Below are 13,565 nucleotides of genomic sequence, written 5' to 3'. Positions count from 1 at the left end.
CAATTTTATGATTTACGCACCAAAAATGTCGTTTGTTATTGCGCTGAAAGGAGTTAGCTTGCAATACATTAGGCGATGTGTTTTTCGGTACTTGCTGTATAGGTACATCCAAACTTTGTCCGTTTCCTTTTTTTTCCTTTTTTCATTCTCTAGGTGGAGCAAGCTAGGTAAAGCCAGGTCCCTTTCAGCCAAATTTCAGGCGAGCCAGTAGTGAGGCAAAGGGAGTCCCCATTGAGATAATTTGGAAGGTAATTTTCAGTTTCAGCATTTGCCTAACAACCAAGAGAAACCTTCTGAAAACCTTCGTCAGAACCGAGGGGGGGGGGGGGGGGGCTGGGAATAATTTTTATTTTAATTCTGGGGCAATGTGTCACAGACCAAAAACTGGAAGCCTGGTTAATGTAAAAGTGTATTTCAGAATAATGAGATTTTCACTCCGCAGCGGGGTGTGTGCTGATATGGACTTCCTGGGAGATTAAAATTGTGTGCCGGATCGAGACTCGAACTCAGGATCTTTGCCTTTCACGGGCAAGTGCTCTGCCAACTAAGCTACCCAAGCTCGACTCACGACCGCTCCTCACAGCTTTAATTCGTCCAGGACCTCGTCTCTTACCTATCGTACTTCACAGAAGCTCTTCGGCGAACCTAGCAGAACTAGCACTCCCGGAAGAAAGGATACTACGGAGACATGACTTAGCTTTGGTTAGGTTAGGTTAGGTTAGGTTGGCAGAGCACTTGCCCGCGAAAGGCAAAGATCCCGAGTTCGAGTCTCGGTCCAGCACATAGTTTTAATCTGGCAGGAAGTTATATGAAAGTGTATTTGTTTATGAGACACTATCTGAGCAACAGCATCCGGTGGACACCTCTACGTAACGCAAATTCACCACTAGATGCACGAGAGGGGACCCCCCCGCCTTCTGTATAAAATTTTATGTTATCATTGAGATCAGTAACAGCTGAATGGGTCGGTCAGAAGAGCTGAGTGAATTAGAACGTGAGCTAGTCATTGCACGTCGCGTGAGTAATAAATCAGCCGGCCGCTGTGACCGAGCAGTTCTAAGCGCTTCAGTCCAGAACCGCGCTGCTGCTACAGTCACAGGTTCAAAACCTGCCTCGGGCATGGATGTGTGTGATGTCCTTAGGTTAGTTAGGTTTAAGTAGTTCTAAGTCGAGGGAACTGCTGACCTCAGATGTTAATCCCATTGTGCTTTGAGCCATTTGAACCATTTTGAAGTAATAAATGCATCAGGGATATTTCTTCCGTCCTAAAGCTGCCCAAATCGACTGTTGATGATGTGATTTTGAAGTGGAACTGTGAAGGAAGAACCACTGATAAAACAAGACAAGGCAAATCTCGTGAACAGACCGATGAGGGCCGTCGAGCATTGTGGCGGATGGTTGTGAAAAATCGCATGAAATCGGCGGAAGGAATCACTCGTGAGTTGGAAAGTACTACCAACAATCCAGTTAGCACACGGAATTTGTGTATGGATTTGAAAAGAATGGGATACAATGATCGAGCAGCTCTTCATAAGCCACACATTTCCGTAGTCAATTCCAAGCGACTCTAGAAATTGTCTAAAGAGTAATGCCACTAGTCAGTGGATGACTGGAAATGATTTGGAATGATAAATCACGTTACACCCTGTGGCAGTCCGATGTAAGAGCTTGGGTTTGTCAAATCCTCAGAGAACATTGCCTGCCATCATGTGTATTGACTACAGTGAACTACAGAGTAGTTGGTGTTATGGTATGGGAGTGTCTTTCGTGGTTCGGGTGTGGTCCCATTACTACCATTAAGAAAACGCTAAAGGCAGAAGCATACGGACACATTTTAGAGCATTGTGTACTGTGTCCAATAGAGGTACACTTCAGCAATGTTGAGTGAATCAACATACAGTGCACCATGTTATAAACCAACATCTGTCCACGGTTTGTAGACAATAACATTCCTGGAATGGACCGATCTACCCAGAGTCCCGATCTGAAGCCAATGGAACTGCTTTGGAATGAGCCAGAACGTTATCTTCGCTCCTGACCACAACATCCAACACACTAGCTTTTGTGGTTTCTGCTGTTGGGGATGAGGTGGCTGCTACTCCTCTACAGACATTTGGAAACCTCACTGTAAGTGTGTCCAGCAGGGTTCAAACCATTATAAAGGCGAAAGATGGACACACGTCATATTAATTTCCGCTGGTTGGTTTCCTTATCAGATGATGTGTATAGAATATAAAACCGATGAGCTGCTCGCCGTGTGTAGTGTACCTGTGTGGATAGCGACTGCAGGTCGCTTCTTGCAGGTAAGAATGAGCAGAATGGTGTGCCTTCCATTGCCTAGAAGCCTCTGGAAGATGGAGAAATTGAACTCAACCTCAGAATTTGAAACAAGAATATTGACAAAAAAATAGTGTCATTGAAAATAGCGCTCAAAGCAGAACATTTTTTTAACAAAAATTTGTTTTATATTTTCAATCCTTTCCTCAAAAACATCACGAAACTCTTGTGGTAACGCACCGAACCTCACCACACCACACCAGTCAACCGAACAGAACGGAAACTGTTGACGCTAGGCAACGTAACTTTCATTTCCTCGCTGTTATTGTTATCACTCATGTACACTACTGGCCATTGAAATTGGCACACCAAGAAGAAATGCAGATGATAAACGGGTACTCAAAAAAACGGCTCTGAGCACTATAGGACTTAACTTCTGAGGTCATCAGTCCCCTAGAACATAGAACTACTTAAACCTAACTAACCTAAGGACATTACACACATCCATTCCCGAGGCAGGATTCGAACCTGCGACCGTAGCGATCGCGCAGTTCTAGACTGTAGCGCCTAGAGCCGCTCAGCCACCCTGGCAGGCCGGGTATTCATTGGACAAATATATTATACTAGAACTGACATGTGATTACATTTTCACGCAATTTGGGTGCATAGATCCTGAGAAATCAGTACCCAGAACAACCACCTCTGGCCGTAATAACGGACTTGATACGCCTGGGCATTGAATCAAACAGAGCTTGGATGGCGTGTGCAGGTACAGCTGCCCATGAGGCTTCAACACGATACCACAGTTCATCAAGAGTAGTGACTGGCGTACTGCGACGAACCAGTTGCTCGGCCACCATTGACCAGACGTTTACAATTGGTTAGAGATCTGGAGAATGTGCTGCCCAGGGCAGCAGTCGAACATTTTCTGTATCCAGAAAGGCCCGTACAGGACCTGCAACATGCGGCCGTGCATTATCCTGCTGAAATGTAGGGTGTCGCAGGGATCGAATGAAGGGTAGAGTTACGGGCCGTAACACATGTTAAATGTAACTTCCACTATTCAAGGTGCCGTCAGTGCGAACAAGAGGTGACCGAGACGTGTAACCAATGGCACCCCATACCATCACGCCGGGTGATACGCCAGTATGGCAATGAGGAATACACGCTTCCAATGTGCGTTGACCGTGATGTCGCCAAACAGGGATGCGATCATCATGATGCTGTAAACAGAACCTGGATTCATCCGAAAAAATGACGTTTTGCCATTCGTGTAACCAGGTTCGTCGTTGAGTACACCATCGCAGGCGATCCTGTCTGTGATGCAGCGTCAAGGGTACCGCAGTCATGGTCTCCGCGCTCAGAGTCCATGCTGCTGCAAACGTCATCCAACTGTTCGTGCAGATGGTTGTTGTCTTGCAAACGTCCCCATCTGTTGACTCAGGGATCGAGATGTGGCTGCACCATCCGTTACAGCCATGCGGATAAGATGCCTGTCATCTCGACTCCTAGTGATACGAGGCCGTTGGGATCCAGCACGGCGTTCCATATTATCCTCCTGAACCCACCGATTCCATATTCTGCTAAAAGTCATTGGATCTCGACCAACGCGAGCAGCAGTGTCGCGATATGATAAACCGCAATCGCGATAGGCTACAATCCGACCTTTATCAAAGTCGGAAACGTGATGGTACGCATTTCTCCTCCTTACACGAGGCATCACAACAACGTTTCACCAAACAACGCCGGTCAACTGCTGTTTGTGTATGAGAAATCGGTTGGAAACTTTCCTCATGTCAGCACGTTGTAGGTGTCGCCACTGGCGCCAACCTTGTGTGAATGCTCTGAAAAGCTAATCGTTTGCATATCGTAGCATCTTCTTCCTGTCGGTTAAATGTCCTTGATGGCCAGGCATAATTCAAATCAGATTTTATCAGGTCGATGGCATGGTAATGGAGGTTCAGCAACTTTAAACCTATGGTAGTCAGATTAAAATCCTGTTCATTATTTCTCTTAGGTACAGTTCGAAGATATTAAGTATCAATAGCGTCATACAATAGGAGATGACATTAAAGACAGAAACTGCGAAGCATATGATATCTCTCTTAGATGACGAGATACTTCAAGGTAGTCAGTGTACATAAAGGCAGACACTGCTGAGCTTAGAACTAGGCGAAAAGCATTTTGAACACCTATTACAGTAAGCCTAAACTGAAAAACGTGATACTTTCTAATAATTTGTTGTGTTCAATCAATAGATAAAGTTTATTCAAATTTAAAAGCACATCTATTACCCTACAATTTTTTCTTTGATGTCTTTAATCGTTTCTCGAGTCGCTAGCACCAGGAACAATTTTTTATATCACCGAAACGGTGCAAAATAATAAAACAACATTTTTGAAATAAAGTTTTGAGAGCTCTTTCCAAAGGTACTAATTTTTCACCGTTCCCACTTGAAATTCTGAAGTTAGTTTCGTTTTTTCTATTTTATAGCAGCCTGCAGGCAATATTACTTTCACCATTCTGTCTGCTTTTATCAGTTCGCCTAATACGCATTTTACACGAATGGGAGAGATTTCTGACTATCAGCGATGGCGGTTTCTTGAAATTAAGTTACTCAGAGGACGAGAAACAAAGCCAGCATCAGTTTTCAAGAGAGGGCCGATTTGAGGACGTGTTTACATTTCATTTGGCGTCTCTTCCACTCGTCTCAGTTTTCGTTACTAATTTTGCTACACACTGTGTACAAAATTTGCACTCTGGTGCCTCTCTCAGTCCCAAAGCTGTCGCTTGTATCATCTGGAACTTAAACCGACCCTGTTTCAAGGCCAGGACAGTGTGTTCGAATCGTGGCAAGACATCATCACGGAAATTTAATTGCAGTCGAAAGCCAATCCTCATTGAAGAGGACAGTAAAACTATGACGACTTAGTTCGTAACTCAATTATTAGACTGAAAATATGTTCCTGTTATCAGAAGCAGACACGAGCTTCAAAAACTGAATATCCTCGGCTAGGTAATAAGTTTCACGTCTTTGATTAACAAGGAGAACGCTTTAGCACGAAGCAAATAGTGTCGATATCATGTAATGTGAATTAAAAATGGTTTAAAGAGAGCAACATGGTCCTACGAACCACTCCTTCGTTTGTTTTCAATCACACATCGAGTTCGTAGTGCGGTAGGCATCCAAGGAACTTACGTGGTGGATCACCTACTTACTGGCGTCAAACGTGAGGGCGTATGTATGATGGTATGAGTTTCAATTTCATAGTTTTCCTCTTGATCCATTGTAATGACACATTACGACCATGGATATTGAGAGTATGACAAAGTACTCCCTTTAGTATAGATGTTGTTCGTGAAGAAGAACGTTGTCTTCCAAGAAGATAATGTCGCACTTAAATGAAATGCTGATCACTTCTGTCAGACGTGACTATATAGACCATGCGGTTGTATTCCGAAATACTTCTCGATTTCGTAGAATTACTTTACTTGTTTCACGGCACCATAACAAGATTAACAAGAGCTAATGTTCTTGTCGAGTTGTACTGTCTCGTTGTTGAGATGATGGCCGTAAATGATAACATGGAACAAACTTTCTAATGTTACGATTCTGAGGTTGTCAGATATCGGTAATGTAAATCCATCGTCTTGAAAATTGGAATGCAACTGGAAACATACGATTAGATTGAAATAACGGTGTATAACAGCCTGGTCTCTTCTCCACCAATGCATATTAGATATATGCAAAAAATGGCTCTGAGCACTATGGGACTTAACCTCTGAGGTCATCAGTCCCCTAGAACTTAGAACTACTTAAACCTAACTAACCTAAGGACATCACACACACCCATGCCCGAGGCAGGATTCTAACCTGCGACCGTAGCGGTCGCAAGGTTCCAGACTGTAGCACCTTGAACCGCTCGGCCACCCCGGCCGGCAAGTCGCGTTCAACGAACGGTCATTACGTAGATTCTTTGGATAAAAATCTCACGTTTTACTACGAATTTCCTTCGCTAACATGCACTATGCAAAATTTTAAGTGCAATTCTGTTTTTCTAAGATTGATAATGCAAATAAACAACTGCAAGCTTTCAAGCTGACGTATAGTCTACATCTAAAACATCTGCACTGTCCTGCACAATAATGTGACCCCCTGTTAAAAGCATGAATAAACCACCTTGCAGTCCAAAAACAAAGGAAGTAGGTCACAGTACACTTGTTCGCCCACTGCTGGAATACTGCATACCGGTGTGGGATCCTTACCGGATAGGGTTGATATAAGAGATAGAGAAGATCCAACGGAGAGCAGCGCGCTTCGATACAGGATCATCTAGTATTCGTGAAAGCGTTTCGGAGATGATAGATAAACTCCAGTGGAAGACTCTGCAGGAGAGACGCTCAGTAGCTTGGTTGAAGTTTCGGCCGGCTGGAGTAGCCGAGCGGTTCTACGCACTACAGTCTGGAACCGCGCGACCGCTACGGTCGCAGGTTCGAATCCTACCTCGGGCATGGACGTCTGTGATGTCCTTAGGTTAGTCACGTTTAAGCAGTTCTAAGTTCTAGGGGACTGATGACCACAGCAGGTAAGTCCCATAATGCTCAGAGCCATTTGAACCATTTTTTTTTTTTTTTTTTTTTTTTTTTGAAGTTTCGAGAACATACCTTCACCGAGGAGTCAAGCAGTATATTGCTCCATCCTACTTATATCTCGCTAACAGACCATGAGGATAAAATCAGAGAGATTAGAGCCCACACAGAGGCATACCGACAATCTTTCTTTCCACGAACAATACGAGACTGGAATAGATGGGAGAACCGACAGAGGTACTCAAGGTACCCTCCGCCACACACCGTCAGGTGGCTTGAGGAGTATAGATGTAGATGTAGATGTAGATGCAAAGCAGATCGCCGCGGTACGTGTAATAAGGGAATCAGTGAGGCTCTGGAAGGTACCGACTGGGATCTGGAGCCACATCGACTACAGCGCTGTGGCTAGCTGCGCTAGGTTAATCGGTTGAGGCCCATGGAGCGTAAAGCCCGATCGAGCTGGTACAACAGATTCTTGATTAGGTTTAGACCGGGGAGTCTGGCGACCAGGGGAGTACGATAAACTTATCCTGGCGATCTTCGAACCACGTATCTACACTGTGAGCTGTGTAACACGATGCAGTGTCCCGCTGCTAGATGTCATATTGCTGTGGAAAAACAAACTACATGAAGGAGTGGACATGGTCTCCAAGCACAGGTGCATACTTGTGTAGATCCATTGTGCCTTACAGAATGACGAGGGAACGTCACGAAAACATTCCCCAGACCATAACGCTTCCTCCTCTGGCCTGGACCCTTCCGATGATTGTTGCTTGGGCATACATGCAAAGATCATCGGTCCGATGGAGCATAAAACGTGATTCGTCTGAAAAGGCTACCTGTTGCCACATATTGGACATCCAGTTACGGTAATGGCGTACAAATTCAAGCATTCGTCAGCGATGAGCAGCAGTCGGCATGGATTGCGTGGAGAAGTTGCATGCTGCAAAGGCCCATACGCAGCAACGTTCGCTGTGACACTGTTTCTAGTCCCTTGGTTCATCCGGGCGGTGAGTTACTCAACAGTTGCACGTCTGTTCGCCCGTACACATCTCCGCAGCCGTCGTTCACTCCTGCCATCTATAGCCCGTGGTGCAGAACATCTGCCTCGGCCCCAGTTTTGGTTCAAAATGGCTCAAATGGCTCTGAGCACTATGGGACTTAACATCTGAGGTCATCAGCTCCCTAGACTTAGAACTACTTAAACCTAACTAACCTAAGGACATCACACACATCCATGTCCGAGGCAGGATTCTAACCTGTGACCGTAGCAGCCGCGTGGTTCCGGACCGAAGCGCCTAGAACCGCTCGGCCACAGTGGCCGGCGCCAGTTTCGGATAGGGCCATTTTGAAACGCTCAGCGTACTTCACACACGGTAGTACGTGATCAGTTTAGAAACCTAATCGTTTCGGAAATGCTTCCACCCTTGGCCCGAAAGCCAACGATTGTACCCTTTTGCAAATCAGATAAATTTCTCCGTTTCTGCATTTTGGCGACTCCACTATTTTCCGTATCCCTCCGACACGCTTTGTATAGCCTATGGTCTAGCACTAGTTATAACTTTGCTTCCGCCGTTTGCCGATAGGTGGCGACAACTGTAAGTAGCGGTCGAAAGAAACGGATCGCAGACGTCAGGCAGTTAGCTAGGACCTCGGTCAACATAACCTCATTCAATCATTAGTCGATTTGTGTCTGCATCATAAAGCTGTTCTTGATTGAAAATATCAGTTTACGAGCCTAATTCTCGTCATTTGCAGGAGGTGTTACTGTTTTTTTTTTTTTTCAGTATGAAGAAAAGAGCCTGAGTCTCATCGAATGCTCTCAAGTACGTATGGTAAGGACGCTACTGGTGAAAGAACGTGTCGTGAGTGGTTTCAACGCTTCAAGAACAGTGATTTTAACGTCATATACCAGCGTAGTGGTGGAAAAGAGAATATTTTCGAAGATGCAGAATTGGAGACGAAGCTGAGTGAAGGCTCGCGTCAAACTCAGGAAGAATTGGCACGATTTGTGGGAGTGACACAGCAAGCCATTTCAAAACGTCTCAAGGCTATGGGCATGACTCAGAAAGAAGGAACTTGGGTCCCGTGTGAGCTGAAACCAACAGACGTTGAACGGCGTTTATGTGTTTGTGAACAGTTGCTTCAGAGGTAAAAACGGAAGGGATTTCTGTATCGCATTGTGACCGGGGACGAAAAATGGGTTCATTAAGATAACCACAAACGCTAAAAATCATGGGGATGTCCCGGCTATGCTTCCACGTCGATGGTCAAACCGAATATTCACGGCTCCAAGATCATGCTCTGCATTTGGTCGGACCAGTTCGGCGTCGTGCACTATGAGGTGTTAAAACCAAGTGAAACAATCAAAGGTGCTCGTTATCGAAAGCAGTTAATGCGTTTTAGCAGAGCATTAAAAGACACATGGCCGCAATACAGTGAGAGGGACGATAAAGTGATTTTGCAGCACGACAACGTTCGACCCCACGTTGCAAAAGAGGTCAACACGTACTTGGAAATGTCAAAATGTGAAGTCCTATCCCACACGCCGTATTCTCCACACATTGCTCCCTCTGACTATCATGTGTTTAGATCAATGACGCATGGCCTGGCTGACCAACACTTCCGATCTCATGAAGAAGTTACAAATTGCATCGATTCGTGGATCGCTTCAAAAGATGAACAATTTTTTCGACGCGGGATTCGTACACTGCCCGAAAGATGGGAGAAAGCAGTGGCCAGCGATGGAAAACACTTTGAATGATACATGTGTAACCAATTTGTTTCATTAAAGCCTCAAATGTTGGGGAAAACGGCGGAAACAAAGTTGTACACCTTCTACTAATATGAGGTAGCAATCGACTGTCATAGCAGATCTTTTTGAAGAAAGATTAAGCTTTAGAGCGCACGTCTGTTGATTTCCTGTCAGTACAAAATTGTTAAGGCTTTCATGTCCACCTGTTGACAAATTCCCTATTAGCTTCTGTCTCGGGTTCTTCGGCCGACGTTCGTATGATGATTTTACTGAAGTTTCGCCAGTGCGAGTGAGTGGCATTGTCAAAGCTTCACCCGCCATTCACCACTGGCAATGGAGGATGAAGCTCTGACAATGCCAGCCACTCGTGCTGGCGCACGTCTGTTGGTTTTCTGTCAGTACAAAATTGTTAAGGTTTTCATGTCCACTTGTTGACAAATTCCCTATTAGCTTCTGTCTCGGGTTCTTCGGCCGACGTTCGTCTGATGATTTTACTGAAGTTTCGCCAGTGCGAGTGAGTGGCATTGTCAAAGCTTCACCCTCCATTCACCACTGGCAATGGAGGGTGAAGCTCTGACAATGCCAGCCACTCGTGCTGGCGAAACGTCAGTAAGATCATCAGACGCACGTCGGCCGAAGAACCCGAGACAAAAGCCAATAGGCAGTTTTTCTGTCAGTGTTATGGAAACTTCTTTGATTAGTCTTCTTGATAGTTTTCACATAAAAAGGTGTGAAACAACTGTCATATGTCATTAATTTTTTACTGGTCAGGTAATTTTGCACAAATTTTGTCTCGTGTGTTCATTACCTGTAAGTGGGGCTCCTACTCGATGACAGTCTGCAGCAAACATGCAACATGTTCACTGTTATTATCCTTGACAGGGCGATGTTTCGACATTTCTGGAATTCTTTGGAGACGTTCTCATGAAATAATGAAAATTCTCATCCCGCTGCCGGAGCGAAGCAATACTCTGAAAATAAAGAAAACAGTTAAATGCAACAGTGACCACAATCCAGTTACATTAGGGTAAAAATGCATAGCATACCACCACATATGGCAAAGACTATTGAGCATAATAACTAAGAACGATGTCGTAGACAATAACAATTTAGCACTAGAAACCTCTTGCAATAAAAGTTATGTAATGATGGGTGTGACCCGAATGCAAAGATACGACATACAGAAAAATTGAAGCTTCGTATGTGGGTTTATGAACTAGTTTTAGTTTTTTCCGACATAGTGTTCATTCATTTGATGCATTTGATAGAAAAACATTTATTCTAACTTCGTAGAAATGTTCCGCCTGCTCGCTCAACAACTATTTCATTGGCTCTTAAATCCAGGGCCAAATCCGCCCCTTAAAAGAATTTGTGGTAAAAGCTTTATGTTATTACATTCCTCAAGTTCCAAATTTCTCAACTAACTTTCAGAGAATAAATTAGCATAAAACTGAATCTCCAAAATGCAAGTAATTCTAAGGAATTGTAAACTATGTTTAACATAGGATATTTTTCAGCTGCTTGCGTGAGGCTCCCCACACGAATGAGCTTGCAACTTGAGAGCCAGGCCATGTAGATGGGCTAGCTGCCTGACCACCTGCAAAGAATATTCGATGCACATAAAGTCGACCATTCACGGGATAACCGTTCCTGCTGCCAAAAAATTAGACACGGTTCGTTAGTCCACTGGTACAAGGGGAAATCGCTGCAAGCTAAGGCAGGATTCGATATTTCTAGATTTCCGAAAACCATTTGAAATGGTGTTCCATTGCAGACTGTTAACGAAGGTACGAGTATGTGGAATATGTTCACAGACATGCGAGTGGCTCCAAGACGTCGTAAGTAATAGAACATAGTACGTTGTCCTCGATAGCGAGTGTTCATTAGAGACAAAGGTATCGTCAGGAGTGTCCCAGGAATGTGTGATAGGACCGTTATTACTTTCTGTATACGTAAATGATCTGATGGACATGGTGGGCAGCAATCTGAAGTTGTTTGCTGACGATGCTGTGGAGAACGGGAAGGTGGTGAAGTTTAGTGACTATAGGAGGATACAAAATGACATAGGTAAAATTTCTAGTTGAAGGGATTAATGGTAGCTAACTCTAAATGTAGAAAAAATGCAAATTAGTGCGGATGAGTAGGAAAAACAAATGCGTGAAGTTCGGATACAGCATTAGTAGTGTTCTTGACACAGTCACGTCGTTTAAATATCTTTCGTAACGTTGCAAAGCGATATGAAATGGAATGAGCATGTGAGGATTGTGGTAGGGAAGGTCCTGTCCCATTTTCTTCTCAACCACTGTTTTCCTTTCATGCCCTTCGATTCTTATAACTGTCGTCTGGTTTCTGTACAAGCTGTAAATAGCTTTTCGCTCCCTGTAATTTACTGCTGTTACCTTCAGAAATTTAAAGGGTTTATCCCAGTCAGGATTGTCAAAAGCTTTCCCCAAATCTACAAATTCTACAAACGTAGGTTTATCTTTCTTTAACCCACGATCTAAGATAAGCTGTAGTTTCATTATTGCTTCGTGCGTTTCAACATTTCACCGGGACCCAATCTGCTCTATCCCGAGATGGGCTTCTACATCTACCTCTACATCTACATTGATACTCCGCAAGCCACCCAACGGTGTGTGGCGGAGGGCACTTTACGTGCCACTGTCATTACCTCCCTTTCCCGTTCCAGTCGCGCACGGTTCGCGGGAAGAACGACTGTCTGAAAGCCTCCGTGCGCGCTCTAATCTCTCTAATTTTACATTCGTGATCTCCTCGGGAAGTATATGTAGGGGGAAGCAATATATTCGATACCTCATCCAGAAACGCACCCTCTCGAAACCTGGCGAGCAAGCTACACCGCGATGCAGAGCGCCTCTCTTGCAGAGTCTGCCACTTGAGTTTATTAAACATCTCCGTAACGCTATCACGGTTACCAAATAACCCAGTGACGAAACGCGCCGCTCTTCTTTGGATCTTCTCTATCTCCTCCGTCAACCCGACCTGGTACGGATCCCACACTGATGAGCAATACTCAAGTATAGGTCGAACGAGTGTTTTGTAAGCCACCTCCTTTGTTGATGGACTACATTTTCTAAGCACTCTCCCAATGAATCTCAACCTGGTACCCGCCTTACCAACAATTAGTTTTATATGATCATTCCACTTCAAATCGTTCCGTACGCATACTCCCAGATATTTTACAGAAGTAACTGCTACCAGTGTTTGTTCCGCTATCATATAATCATACAATAAAGGATCCTTCTTTCTATGTATTCGCAATACATTACATTTGTCTATGTTAAGGGTCAGTTGCCACTCCCTGCACCAAGTGCCTATCCGCTGCAGATCTTCCTGTATTTCGCTACAATTTTCTAATCCAGCAACTTCTCTGTATACTACAGCATCATCCGCGAAAAGCCGCATGGAACTTCCGACACTATCTACTAAGTCATTTATATATATTGTGAAAAGCAATGGTCCCATTACACTCCCCTGTGGGACGCCAGAGGTTACTTTAACGTCTGTAGACGTCTCTCCATTGATAACAACATGCTGTGTTCTGTTTGCTAAAAACTCTTCAATCCAGCCACACAGCTGGTCTGATATTCCGTAGGCTCTTACTTTGTTTATCAGGCGACAGTGCGGAACTGTATCGAACGCCTTCCGGAAGTCAAGAAAAATAGCATCTACCTGGGAGCCTGTATCTAATATTTTCTGGGTCTCATGAACAAATAAGGCGAGTTGGGTCTCACAAGATCGCTGTTTCCGGAATCCATGTTGATTCCTACATAGTAGATTCTGGGTTTCCAGAAATGACATGATACGCGAGCAAAAAACATGTTCTAAAATTCTACAAGAGATCGACGTAAGAGATATAGGTCTATAGTTTTGCGCATCTGCTCGACGACCCTTCTTGAAGACTGGGACTATCTGTGCTCTTTTC

General features: G+C 44.4%; 1 protein-coding gene across 2 annotated transcripts in view; it reads right to left on the bottom strand.

Annotated features, from left to right (window-relative positions):
* LOC126469936 (arrestin domain-containing protein 2-like) overlaps positions 1 to 13,565 on the bottom strand; it is a 242,950-nt gene that overhangs the window by 141,217 nt on the left and 88,168 nt on the right. For both annotated transcript variants that reach the window (XM_050097337.1, XM_050097338.1), the window contains exon 2: positions 10,431 to 10,593. The gene's annotated coding sequence lies outside the window, so the exon portion shown is untranslated. The remainder of the gene's footprint in view (positions 1 to 10,430; positions 10,594 to 13,565) is intronic.

The sequence above is a fragment of the Schistocerca serialis genome, chromosome 3, assembly GCF_023864345.2.
Source record: "Schistocerca serialis cubense isolate TAMUIC-IGC-003099 chromosome 3, iqSchSeri2.2, whole genome shotgun sequence".
NCBI lineage: Eukaryota > Metazoa > Arthropoda > Insecta > Orthoptera > Acrididae > Schistocerca > Schistocerca serialis.
This window is presented reverse-complemented; position numbering and strand designations above follow the sequence as displayed.